Here is a 10,650-nt window from a genome sequence, read left to right on the forward strand (position 1 = left end):
GCCTACCTTAGAAAAAGATTATTATTTTTAATTATTTGAAAAGGGGACATGACAAGTCCTCCCCTCCCAAATATTGCTTGTCCTCAAGCAATGGCTGAACAATAAACCAATCAATCCACCTGGATCCCAAATGTCCCCTTTTTGAGCCTGCCTGCCTTAGAAAAAGATTATTATTTTTAATTATTTGAAAAGGGGACATGACAAGTCCTCCCCTCCCAAATATTGCTTGTCCTCAAGCAATGGCTGAACAATAAACCAATCAATCCACCTGGATCCCAAATGTAGTCATGAACTATACTACTGCCAATTAACACAGGCTTCTGCAATATCCTTTGCAATATGAGCAAGAGGAATCCATAATCAAACTGACAATTACAGCTCAACCCAACTCCAAGATCACCACTGCCACAGTCAGAAACCCATGAGACACAAACTCTTAGAACATCAAAACCCAAGTAAAATGGACAAATCAAACTACCAACACAGTAAATACCATCAATGCATCCCACTGGCCTATACGAAATGTACAATCCAACTCTGCAACAATGGTGAATGCTCTCAAATGAAACTATACCAAGTATGGAGAATCCACACACTGTACAACTCCTACAGTCAACACAACTCTACAAATCACCGGCCACTATCTCATAACCATAACTCCCATGCACTGCTGATGGTGAAAAGACATTACAAGATAAAGAGTAAGAAATGGAACCCAAACCAAATTTGCCATGAACAAGTGATATAGCCCACTGTGACTGACTACCAGCTAAGCTAGGAGATGTCATAGCCAAAGGAGTAGAATCAGTAACAACAACTGCTAAAGCATCACTCCCAAACTCTTGCTCTAAGTCATGTATTATCAAGCTGTCAACTGCAGAACCTATCACCATGTCATGCCCATCACAACTCTCATCTCGAGACGTCAAACTGTCCCATAACTGATGACAAGCACTAGGAACCAAAGTACATCTTTGTATCATCATCTCATCAACATGGTCATCAAAGGTAAATTGATGAGCGTACCTCACAGTGTAATGCCGGTAGAATGCACCAATCTCAGTCAGTGGCTCAAACTGTAATCCAGATGAAACTAACTGCAATTGATCATTAACCATGTTGGAACTGACTACTACCTCCGAAGATATCACCAAGGGAGTAGTATTACTAGCAGGAACCATGCCAACTACCAACTCACTAACATCACACATGATCTTTGATACATCTCTAGTCTCTGTGCCATCAGTACTAGAGGCCACCACCATGTTAGGCATACAACAATCTGCTACAACACCCAACTCAACCAAACCTGACTCTAGTGGGAATGAACCTGATATGCCAATGTTAGTATCAAGGATGGATGCATCCCCATCTCAACTGTCTCTGACAATCTTGGCCATGGACATCCTCGGATCACCAAACACCATAGCTTATGACTGTATAGAATCAAGTAAAGACTGTAGTCGCTCTAACTCCATGGTCACCTTAGCCAAATGAAATTGTGACTCCTTGAAAGCCAACTGTGTACTCTCAAGAATCTCAGAAGTCACCTCAAGCTGCTCAGTAAGTTCACTCACCTCATCTTCCTTAGCCAACAATGCATCATATGTTGTACTGCCCCACTCCATAAGATAATCTCTGTCGGCTACCAACTGCATATAGTTCTGTCTCAAAATCCGAATAGCCTCCCATAAAGAGTGGATCTCTGTCAAGGAAAGATAACTGCCTTCCTGCTCATCACTAGTAGGAGAACCCCATCCATAAACTGCTAACAACTGACAAGCAGCATCGAAATGCTGGCAAGTGACAGTAATGTCTCGGTCACTAACTCTCAACTGATTAGACACATGATGGCATTGGCTTGACTATCTCCTACAAACCTCCTCTGATGCACTGTCTAAAGGAGTATCCTCAAATTTACTAGTCTCTAGAGTATTACCATCCATATCCTGTGAATCAAATCTAAAGCTCATATCAACATACGGAGTATCAAAAACATTAGCACTGCTGTCCAACTCCTCTGTACCCAAGGAAACTAAGTCTTCAAAACTGCCCATTACATCCTCTTGGATGTCATCAATGCCAATATGATCCTGGGACTCATCTGTACACACTGCCAAATATGAAATATCATCAACACATTCCAGCAAGTATGGTCGACTGGATATATGAACAAAGCCCAACACCGACGTATAAAAACTAATACCAACATCGAATAAGCTCCTAGCACAAGAAAAGACAACACCGTGCAATCTGCTAATCAAATCCATGATAGCACCCAAACAATCATTGCTACCAAAAAGTGTTAAAGATTTACAGTCAACTGAATCCCAAATGCCAATATAACAATCTCGAGTCCATATCCGTAAACTATAATCAGCTGGTAACTCAAGCAAAATCCTCACTTGAGTAATATGACCAATAACAACTAATTCCACATACCTGTCTGACATTATCCCTATATCCTGGATGTGAATGCAAGATGAACTCGCAACATTATCAATGTCCACATATGATCTACCATTCGCAGAAAGTTGAGTATTAGGAGTGCAAGATGAAACTAAACTCAATTCCATGCCATGCTTATCCCCATGTCTCTCCTAGTCTTGTAATGCCAATGGAGTATTCACCAAAGAAGCTTGAGTGTCCTCAAGCTCGTGAGAAAGCCTGTCAACTTCCTCCTCCTTACTCCTCAAGGCATCTGAATAGTCTTCGACAAGTCTAAGAAGATGGTCACGATCTGATAGAAGATGTAAATAACTCAACTTCATCGTTCCCATTCCTTCCCTAATCACTTGTAAGTCAACACAAGGAGACTTTTCCTGAACTCCCTTATGTCTACCCTGTAACTGAATCATCTGAATGTGATCCTCTATCATATCCTGCATCCTATCATGATGAGATAATGAAGTCACAATACTATCTTTGTTCGCCTTCAGCTGGCTGGACAAATCATGTGAAGTACTACCTGCCTCAACCTCATGTGATGAAGCATCTAACTATGCCTGGTACTCTTTCTCAGCAAAGTCATGAATGCTCAATGGCTGCTCATCTCTACCAGGTATCTCACCATCATGCACAACAACATCCTCATAATCATCATCTAAACCCACTACCTCCTGTGGCAGAGTAGAATCTGAGACCTTTGCCTGGCTATAAGCTAGTTTCTCAAACTCCTCATGCAAGTTCTTGGTAATTGTGTCATCTGCCCTGTGAGAAAATCTGCCAAATAGAAATCCAGTCAACTTATCTACCTTAGCTGGGTCGAACAACATGTCATTCATCATACGGCGGTGCTCAACCATGTCATTCATCATATGGTGGTGCTCAACCAACTGTTCAGACATGTTATGGCTTATTTTCATAAGTTTATCTCGAATGTCTAAATAACCATCATTTCTACTATTTTGACTCTGGATATCAATTGTCTAAGATCGTGTCCTCTGAGACTCTGTACTATACCTATCCATTTTGGATAAAGTAGAGTGTAACCCCAATAGGTTATAACTTCTTCAAACACCAAGAACTAACATGCAAATGATTAGAAGTAGCATGCAACCATAGATTTTGACATGCAACCACCAAATTCACCAAGAACTAACATGCAAATGATTAGAAGTAGCATGCAACCATAAATTTTGACATGCAGTTGATTAGAAGCAACATGCAATCATAAATTATGAAATGCAAGATTTAGGTAGTTATCAAAACTAACATGCAAGATCTGGGTAGTTGTCAAAACTGACATGCAAGATCTGGGTAGTTGTCAAAACTGACATGCGAGATCTGGGTAGTGTCGAAACTAACATGCAAGATCTGGGTAGTTGTCAAAACTAACATGCAAGATCTGGGTAGTTGTCAAAACTGACATGCAAGATCTGGGTAGTTGTCAAAACTGACATGCAAGATCTAGGTAGTTGTCAAAACTGACATGCAAACTTCTACAAACCCTCAAGCTGGCAAGATCATGGCTCTGATACCACTGAAATGTCCCTTTATTGATTTTGTATGATGTTTCCAACCTCTAATCAGATCTTTAAGATCAAACAACCAATATTTCAAAGATTCACCAATTTCTCAATAAACCCCAAATCAGGTATGCCAGAAATAGTGCCAAAAGCTTCACAACTTCACCTATTATTAATAAATCTGAAAGTGGACATTTTTACAGAAATTTGAGCAGCATAACAGCCTATAAAATGACATTTCCATATTTATATAACATGCACACAATAGCTCCCAAACAGAGGACAAAAACAATGCTCATCGGGCTCCCGAAAATAGCACAAAATAGCCCGAAATCACCACAAAAACTTAATGATCTATCACAGAAGTATAATCATATCTAAATACATATTTTCAGCTCTATTTTAATATTTAAAAGTTTGATATACAACAGCAACCCAAACTGATATGAAATACTCAACTGGAAACACCAAACTCTTACAAAAAATACACCTGAAAACTCACAAATCTGCACTATTCAGCACAAAGGCAAACTTTGCATGAGCATGCAAATGGAATGGCTTCAAACTCCCATCCTTAGCCTTCCTGGAAACCTGCAAACTCCCATTCTTGGGTCTCCCTGGAAATTTGCAAACTCTCGTTCTTGGGTCTCCTCGACAGGTTTGGCAGCCTCTGAAGAATAACAAAGAAATGAGCAAAAATCAAGTTCTGGAATGAGCCCAAAATGCTTCCAAACTCCTTAAAAAAGGGCATAACCTTAACTCACATCCAAGAGGGGTTAATAAAACATATTTTAATAATAATTTTCATTTATTAGTCCATTAGCTTCCAAAGATCATCCCTTTTTTCTGAAACTTCACCTTTTTGAGCTTGCCTGCCTTAGAAAAATATTATTATTTTTAATTATTTGAAAAGGGGACATGACAAGGGTTGAATGAGTGTAAGGTTTTAACCATTTTCTAAATAATAGATGGATAGGTTGAAATCAAAATCAAGGAAATGATAACAAGTAGGATTAAATAGGATGCAATGGCCATAATCTATACATATAGATAACAAATAGGTTGACACAAATTTTTTACATAGATTTGAGAACTAGAAAAAGCCACAAACCTATAGATTTTTTAAAACAAATTATGTATGTCAAAGGTGATGCAGGAAAAATGCACCAAGTTGTGGTGCCAAAAAGATGACACACAACTAAAATTTAAAAAATTCTAAAAGTGTGCACTTGTGATAGTGAGCGCTTTGGCTTGGGCTCCACAAGCCTTAGCCCAAGCCAAAGCACGTGCATGCTATAGTGCATGCATGCTTTTTAAAAAAATTATATGTGTGTTGTAAACCCATGGTCCATTCCATTTTCTCTTTTTTCTTCTTGTTGGTGCCCTCTTTCCCCTCAACAACATGCACACACTTTATAGAAGTTGAATAATTTTCTCACTCTCCTCCTCAAAATGCCTCCTTGTCACTGAAGATCAAGATTGAGATCATCAAGTATGTTTTCTACTCTTGCTTTTGCATTGTTTTGATTCAATTTTATTTATTTATTTAAAATACAATTGGTTTCTTATCAGGGAATGTAAATAATCAACCACCAAATCCCTAGCCTAATCAACAAAATCAAAATGAAAACCCTCTACAAAATCAAAATCAAAACCCTCCACAAGATATTATGCAAACAAATTATCCTATAAAGATGTAAGAAAAAAGGATGTAGAGAAAGGTAGCATATGTGCATTGTTTAAAAAGCCTGGAGAACAAGAGATTGTTAAACATACAACTAAAAGGTTCCCCATCCACTCATACATACATGATGATATTAGAAATAACTTTTCGGATAGATGGTGGATGGTCTTTGATGCCCCTCCTTGCAATAATCACAAGGTTCCAATGTATTTATTAAAGAAATTGTATTGTGAATTTGTCCTTGGGGAGATCCCCAATTATTTTGGCATGTTAAATTCTTAGGGTAGAGGTGGGGGATCATCATTTGAGAGGTTGGAGGCACATCGTGACCCTAATGCAGTAAGGGTACTTGTTATCAAGCCATAGGGGGAGCATGTCATTATTCCTTTAGTTGTGAAGGAACATGTAGAGACTAGTACTCTAGGGACTATCAAAGCTTTGACACAAACCCTCATTCATTGCACTAATCCATTATTTGAGGAGGAGCCTTTTTTGTGTCATGGTCATATGTGGATGTCATGTGAATCCTTATGCACATTTTTGCAGTCATGTTGGAGACACTATGGATGATGGGCTAGTCATTGATGAGTTCTTGGGTGACACATTTGGCTTTGCAATACAAGTAAATTATAATTATAACAAACTAATTTGATCACATTTCATATGTATAGTGAATGACTAATTAATTAGCATGTCTTGACATTGTTCAAAATTTAGGGTAAGAGTATTGATGGCCCTAGTATAGATTCCTTGACCCTATTTTACGTCCCATCGACAAATCAAGAGGTATCTATCAATTTAATCATTTAAATCAATACATATATTTATTAAGTAATCATATGAAGGATTGACAAAAAAAATAATCCATGTGCATTAGTTCTCTACTGGACCATTGACATTCACAAGGGACTCTGAGCCTAGGCATGATACAAGCTTCATAGAGGTACATTTGTTTCATGTTATTTTAATTCATTTGATTATATTATATTCTATAAAAAAAAAAAAAAAAATTGTATTATATGATTTACAATTGTTGACGTATGAGACTCCTCCTCATCTTTGCCAGTCCATCGATCATGGAGTTGCTACCGTGATGGCTAGTTTAGAGCCATTGGTCGAGGTATGAAAGAGTTGTCATATTTTTAGTTGTCATTTATAATAGTTATTATTGAAATTTTAAGTGGTATTTATAAGTATGATCGAGTGATTATATGGATTAAATTGTTGTAGGGCCTCGTTACTCCCAATCGTCCATGACCCTTTGAGGTGGATGTACAGAGTGATTATTTGATAGTGGTAAGAAAATAATTAATTTTGTATGTACATATATTTTATTTCAATGTATAATAATTATTGATTCATTTATATTTTATTTGTATCAACTCTAGTTAGAGAGGAGCCTAAACAAGAGGATGAGTGAGCGTTTGAGGAAGACCCCATCATCTCCCTCCACGCAACAACTGAAAACCTCTAGGGATTTCTTTCCTTACCCTCATGGGAAGGAGAAGATATAGGGATGGACACGCATGTATAGGAATTAGTGGACATATATTTTGGATTTTATGTTAGTGGACATATTTGACATACATTTGATGTATATATGACATTTTATATTTGATGTATGGCATATATTTGATGCACTATTGGTTATCATAATATATTATATGTTTGTTAATGTATGACATTATTGGTTAACATAATATATATCTTATTTTTCTTGTTTATGTTTTAAGTATTTCATGTATTTCATTTTAATGTAATTTGCATCCAAAATAAGGGTAGGAAACATTATAATAAGCTTTGATAGTATCTTTTTCCATGTGAATAAGGCTATGATGTTAATTTATATTTAAATTTTACAAGTTATGAGTACTTTTGATTATGAGTAACTTATTTGGAGTTTTTATTGGGATAATAACAGTGAAACTTGAATTCTTATTACTGTTATACATCGAAGTTTGACTCTTGAGTTGGCTACATTATGTAAATATCTAAGCTTGAATCTTATTGTCATCATAAACATTTGAAGAGTTTATATATGCTTTATCTTTAGAACATGACAAGACTTGAAATAAAAAATTTAATTTATTCATGGAGTTTGATATCAATATTGCTTGCTTATCCATCTCTTCGAGAGATTCACTCATGGAAACACATTATTTATGCTCTTCTTATGATTCCTATAGCTATAGTTGCATTTTTTCTTGGATATCTTTTGTTTGTCATTATCCTGGTGTAGGGCACCTAACAACCCTTGTTTTGGCTTTGTTAGTGTTGTTGTTGCTTTGAGGTTTGTTGTGACTCTAGCCAAGTCACAGTGGTGTGTTAGTGTACTTGGATCAATTTGGTTTGACTAAGTTGTGTTTAGGTATGTGAAAGCTAATAAAAACTAGGGGAGACACTAGGTGGTCAAAGTAGGTCAAAGTCTATATAATGATGTTGTGGAGGAGGACCCTTCAAACCTTACTACTCATGAGGAGGGAAAATAGAGAAATTGGGCAAACAATTAGATGGTTCCACTATTCTTCCGCTAGGAAAGGGAGTATTTATAGGAGGAAAAAGAATCAAGAAACCCATGAGAGGGAAACTCAGTGGAGATATTTTTGGAATATAATTCATGATGTGTAGAACATAATTTATCTATGGTTGGAATAGAGCTGGAACAATATTGTATGATATCAATGAGGTTGCATTCACTATTAGAGGGGCAATTGGGAAAGTGGATGTGCATTGAGGGAGGGTGATGTATTGTACTGTAGGAGGAACAAATTCTTGCACCCATGGATTCAAATTAGCAGTCATGGCTTTCTACAATTTTTGTGCCTCTAATATTCTTTAAAATAAAGATCTTTGTAAGGGAAATGATAGAATGAGAAATCTGATTTTGAAAGTTGTGGAAGGGACAAATGTTTCGAAGTGGTCTTTTGGTGGTGGTCCACCTATTTTCATGTCAAGTCCTCAATAAACTAATGTTGCATACAAAATGTATGTTGAATCTAGAGCTTCCTGCATGGAGAAATAATCATGATGTTCAACTTCTTCTCTATAGTAATATAAAAAGGAAATATAAATGTAACACTATATGTGAAACACTTGAGCAGAAGAAGTATCAATTAGATAACTTAGAAGAATGTCAAAAAAATCTTTGTGAGAGGGGCCAAAGAGGAAACTCCATTAAACTTTGAAGTTTTACCTTGGATTAAATTAGTTCATGTTTGTACAATACTCTTTGCTTCATTAAACTTTCCTTTAAGTGTTCAACTTCTTGTATCTTTTTCATTCTTCCAAGTATCAAGGCAGAATATTTAGTGAACCATATGGTCAATTTTGTTTGGCATGCCCAAGAACATTTGAGTAGTCAACGGGATGTAAGGAGCTTGGGCCTATGGTTTACCCAACCACTTGGAGCTAATAGAGCAGATAGTTTGATCCCACGATGAACAGTTAGAAAGATTTAGTAGTTAGTGACTTTGTACTAACCAACACTACAAGTTTCAACATCACCCAAGATGGGACCGCAAAATCAAAATAGAATAAAATCTCCAAAAAGAGAGAGAGGTTATTCTAGGTGTCAACAATATGATCATGTAGCACCCAAAATTGCATACATACCTCACACGAGCTTTGAGATATGCCTCATCAAAGATTGTTGTCCTATGGCATTTAGTGACTTTTAGGGTCAATTTTGTTCGGCATGCCTAAGATTGTTCAAGCAGTTAATGGGATAGGATGAGCTTGACACTAGAATTTACCCAACCACTTAGAGCTAATAGAGAATACAATTTGATCCCACAATGAACGATTAGAGAGATTCATCAGTTGGCAAATTTGTACTAGCCAAGACTACAAGTTTCAACATCACCCGAGACGGGGCCACATAATCAAAATGAAATCCAATATCCAAAAAGAAAGAGAGGTTATTGGGTGTTGACAACATGATCCTATAGCACCTATAATTACATCCATACCTTGCACAAGCTCTAAGATATGCCCTGTCAAAGATCACTTCCTTATGGCATTTAGTGACTCTTAGGGTCAATTTCGTTTAGCATGCCCGAGAATGTTCAAGTGGTCAACAAGATGGGAGGAGCTAGGGGCTAGAGTTTTCCTAGCCACTCGGAGCTAATAGAATAGAAATTTTGATCTCACAATGAAGGGTTAGAGAGATTCACCGGTTAGCGACTTTATACTGGCCAACACTACAAGTTTCAACATCAGCCAAGATGGGGCCACAAAATTAAAACATGATCCAATATCCAAAAAGAGAGAGAGCTTATTGGATGTTGACAACACAATCTTGTAGCACCTTTAATTGCATCCATACCTCACACAAGCTCTGGGATATGCCCTAGCAAAGATCATTTCCCTATGGCATTTAGTGACTCTTAGGATCAGTTCTATTCAACGTGCCTTAGAATGTTCAAGCGGTCAAATAGATGGGTGGAGCTAGAGACTAGAGTTTTCCTGGCCACTTGAAGCTAACAGAATAGAAATTTTGATCCCATGATGAAGGGTTAGAGAGATTCACCAATTAGCAACTTTATGCTAGCTAACACTACAAGTTTCAGCATCACTCGAGATGGGGCCACAAAATCAAAATGGAATCCAATCTCCAAAAAGAGAGAGAGAGAGAGAGAGAGAGGGGGGGGGGGGGGTTAATGTAGTGTCAAAAAATGATCCTAAAGCACCCATAATTGCATTCATACCTCGCACGACCCTTGAGATATGCACTATCAAAGATCATTGCCCTATGGTATTTAGTGACTCTAAGGGTCAATTCTATTCGGCATGCCTAAGAACGTTCGAGTGATCAATGGGATGGGAGGATCTTGAGACAAGAGGGACAAGGGTTTACCCAGCCACTCATAACTAAGGGAGTAGATAGTTCTATCCCACGATGAACGGTTATAGAGATTCACAAGTGGTCGGGCGACTTTGTACTAACCAACACTACAAGTTTCAACATCACTCAAGATGGGACTGCAATATTAAAGTGGA

Source organism: Cupressus sempervirens, chromosome 7 (genome assembly GCF_028749045.1).
Source record: "Cupressus sempervirens isolate cs-2001-9-10 chromosome 7, ASM2874904v1, whole genome shotgun sequence".
Lineage (NCBI taxonomy): Eukaryota > Viridiplantae > Streptophyta > Pinopsida > Cupressales > Cupressaceae > Cupressus > Cupressus sempervirens.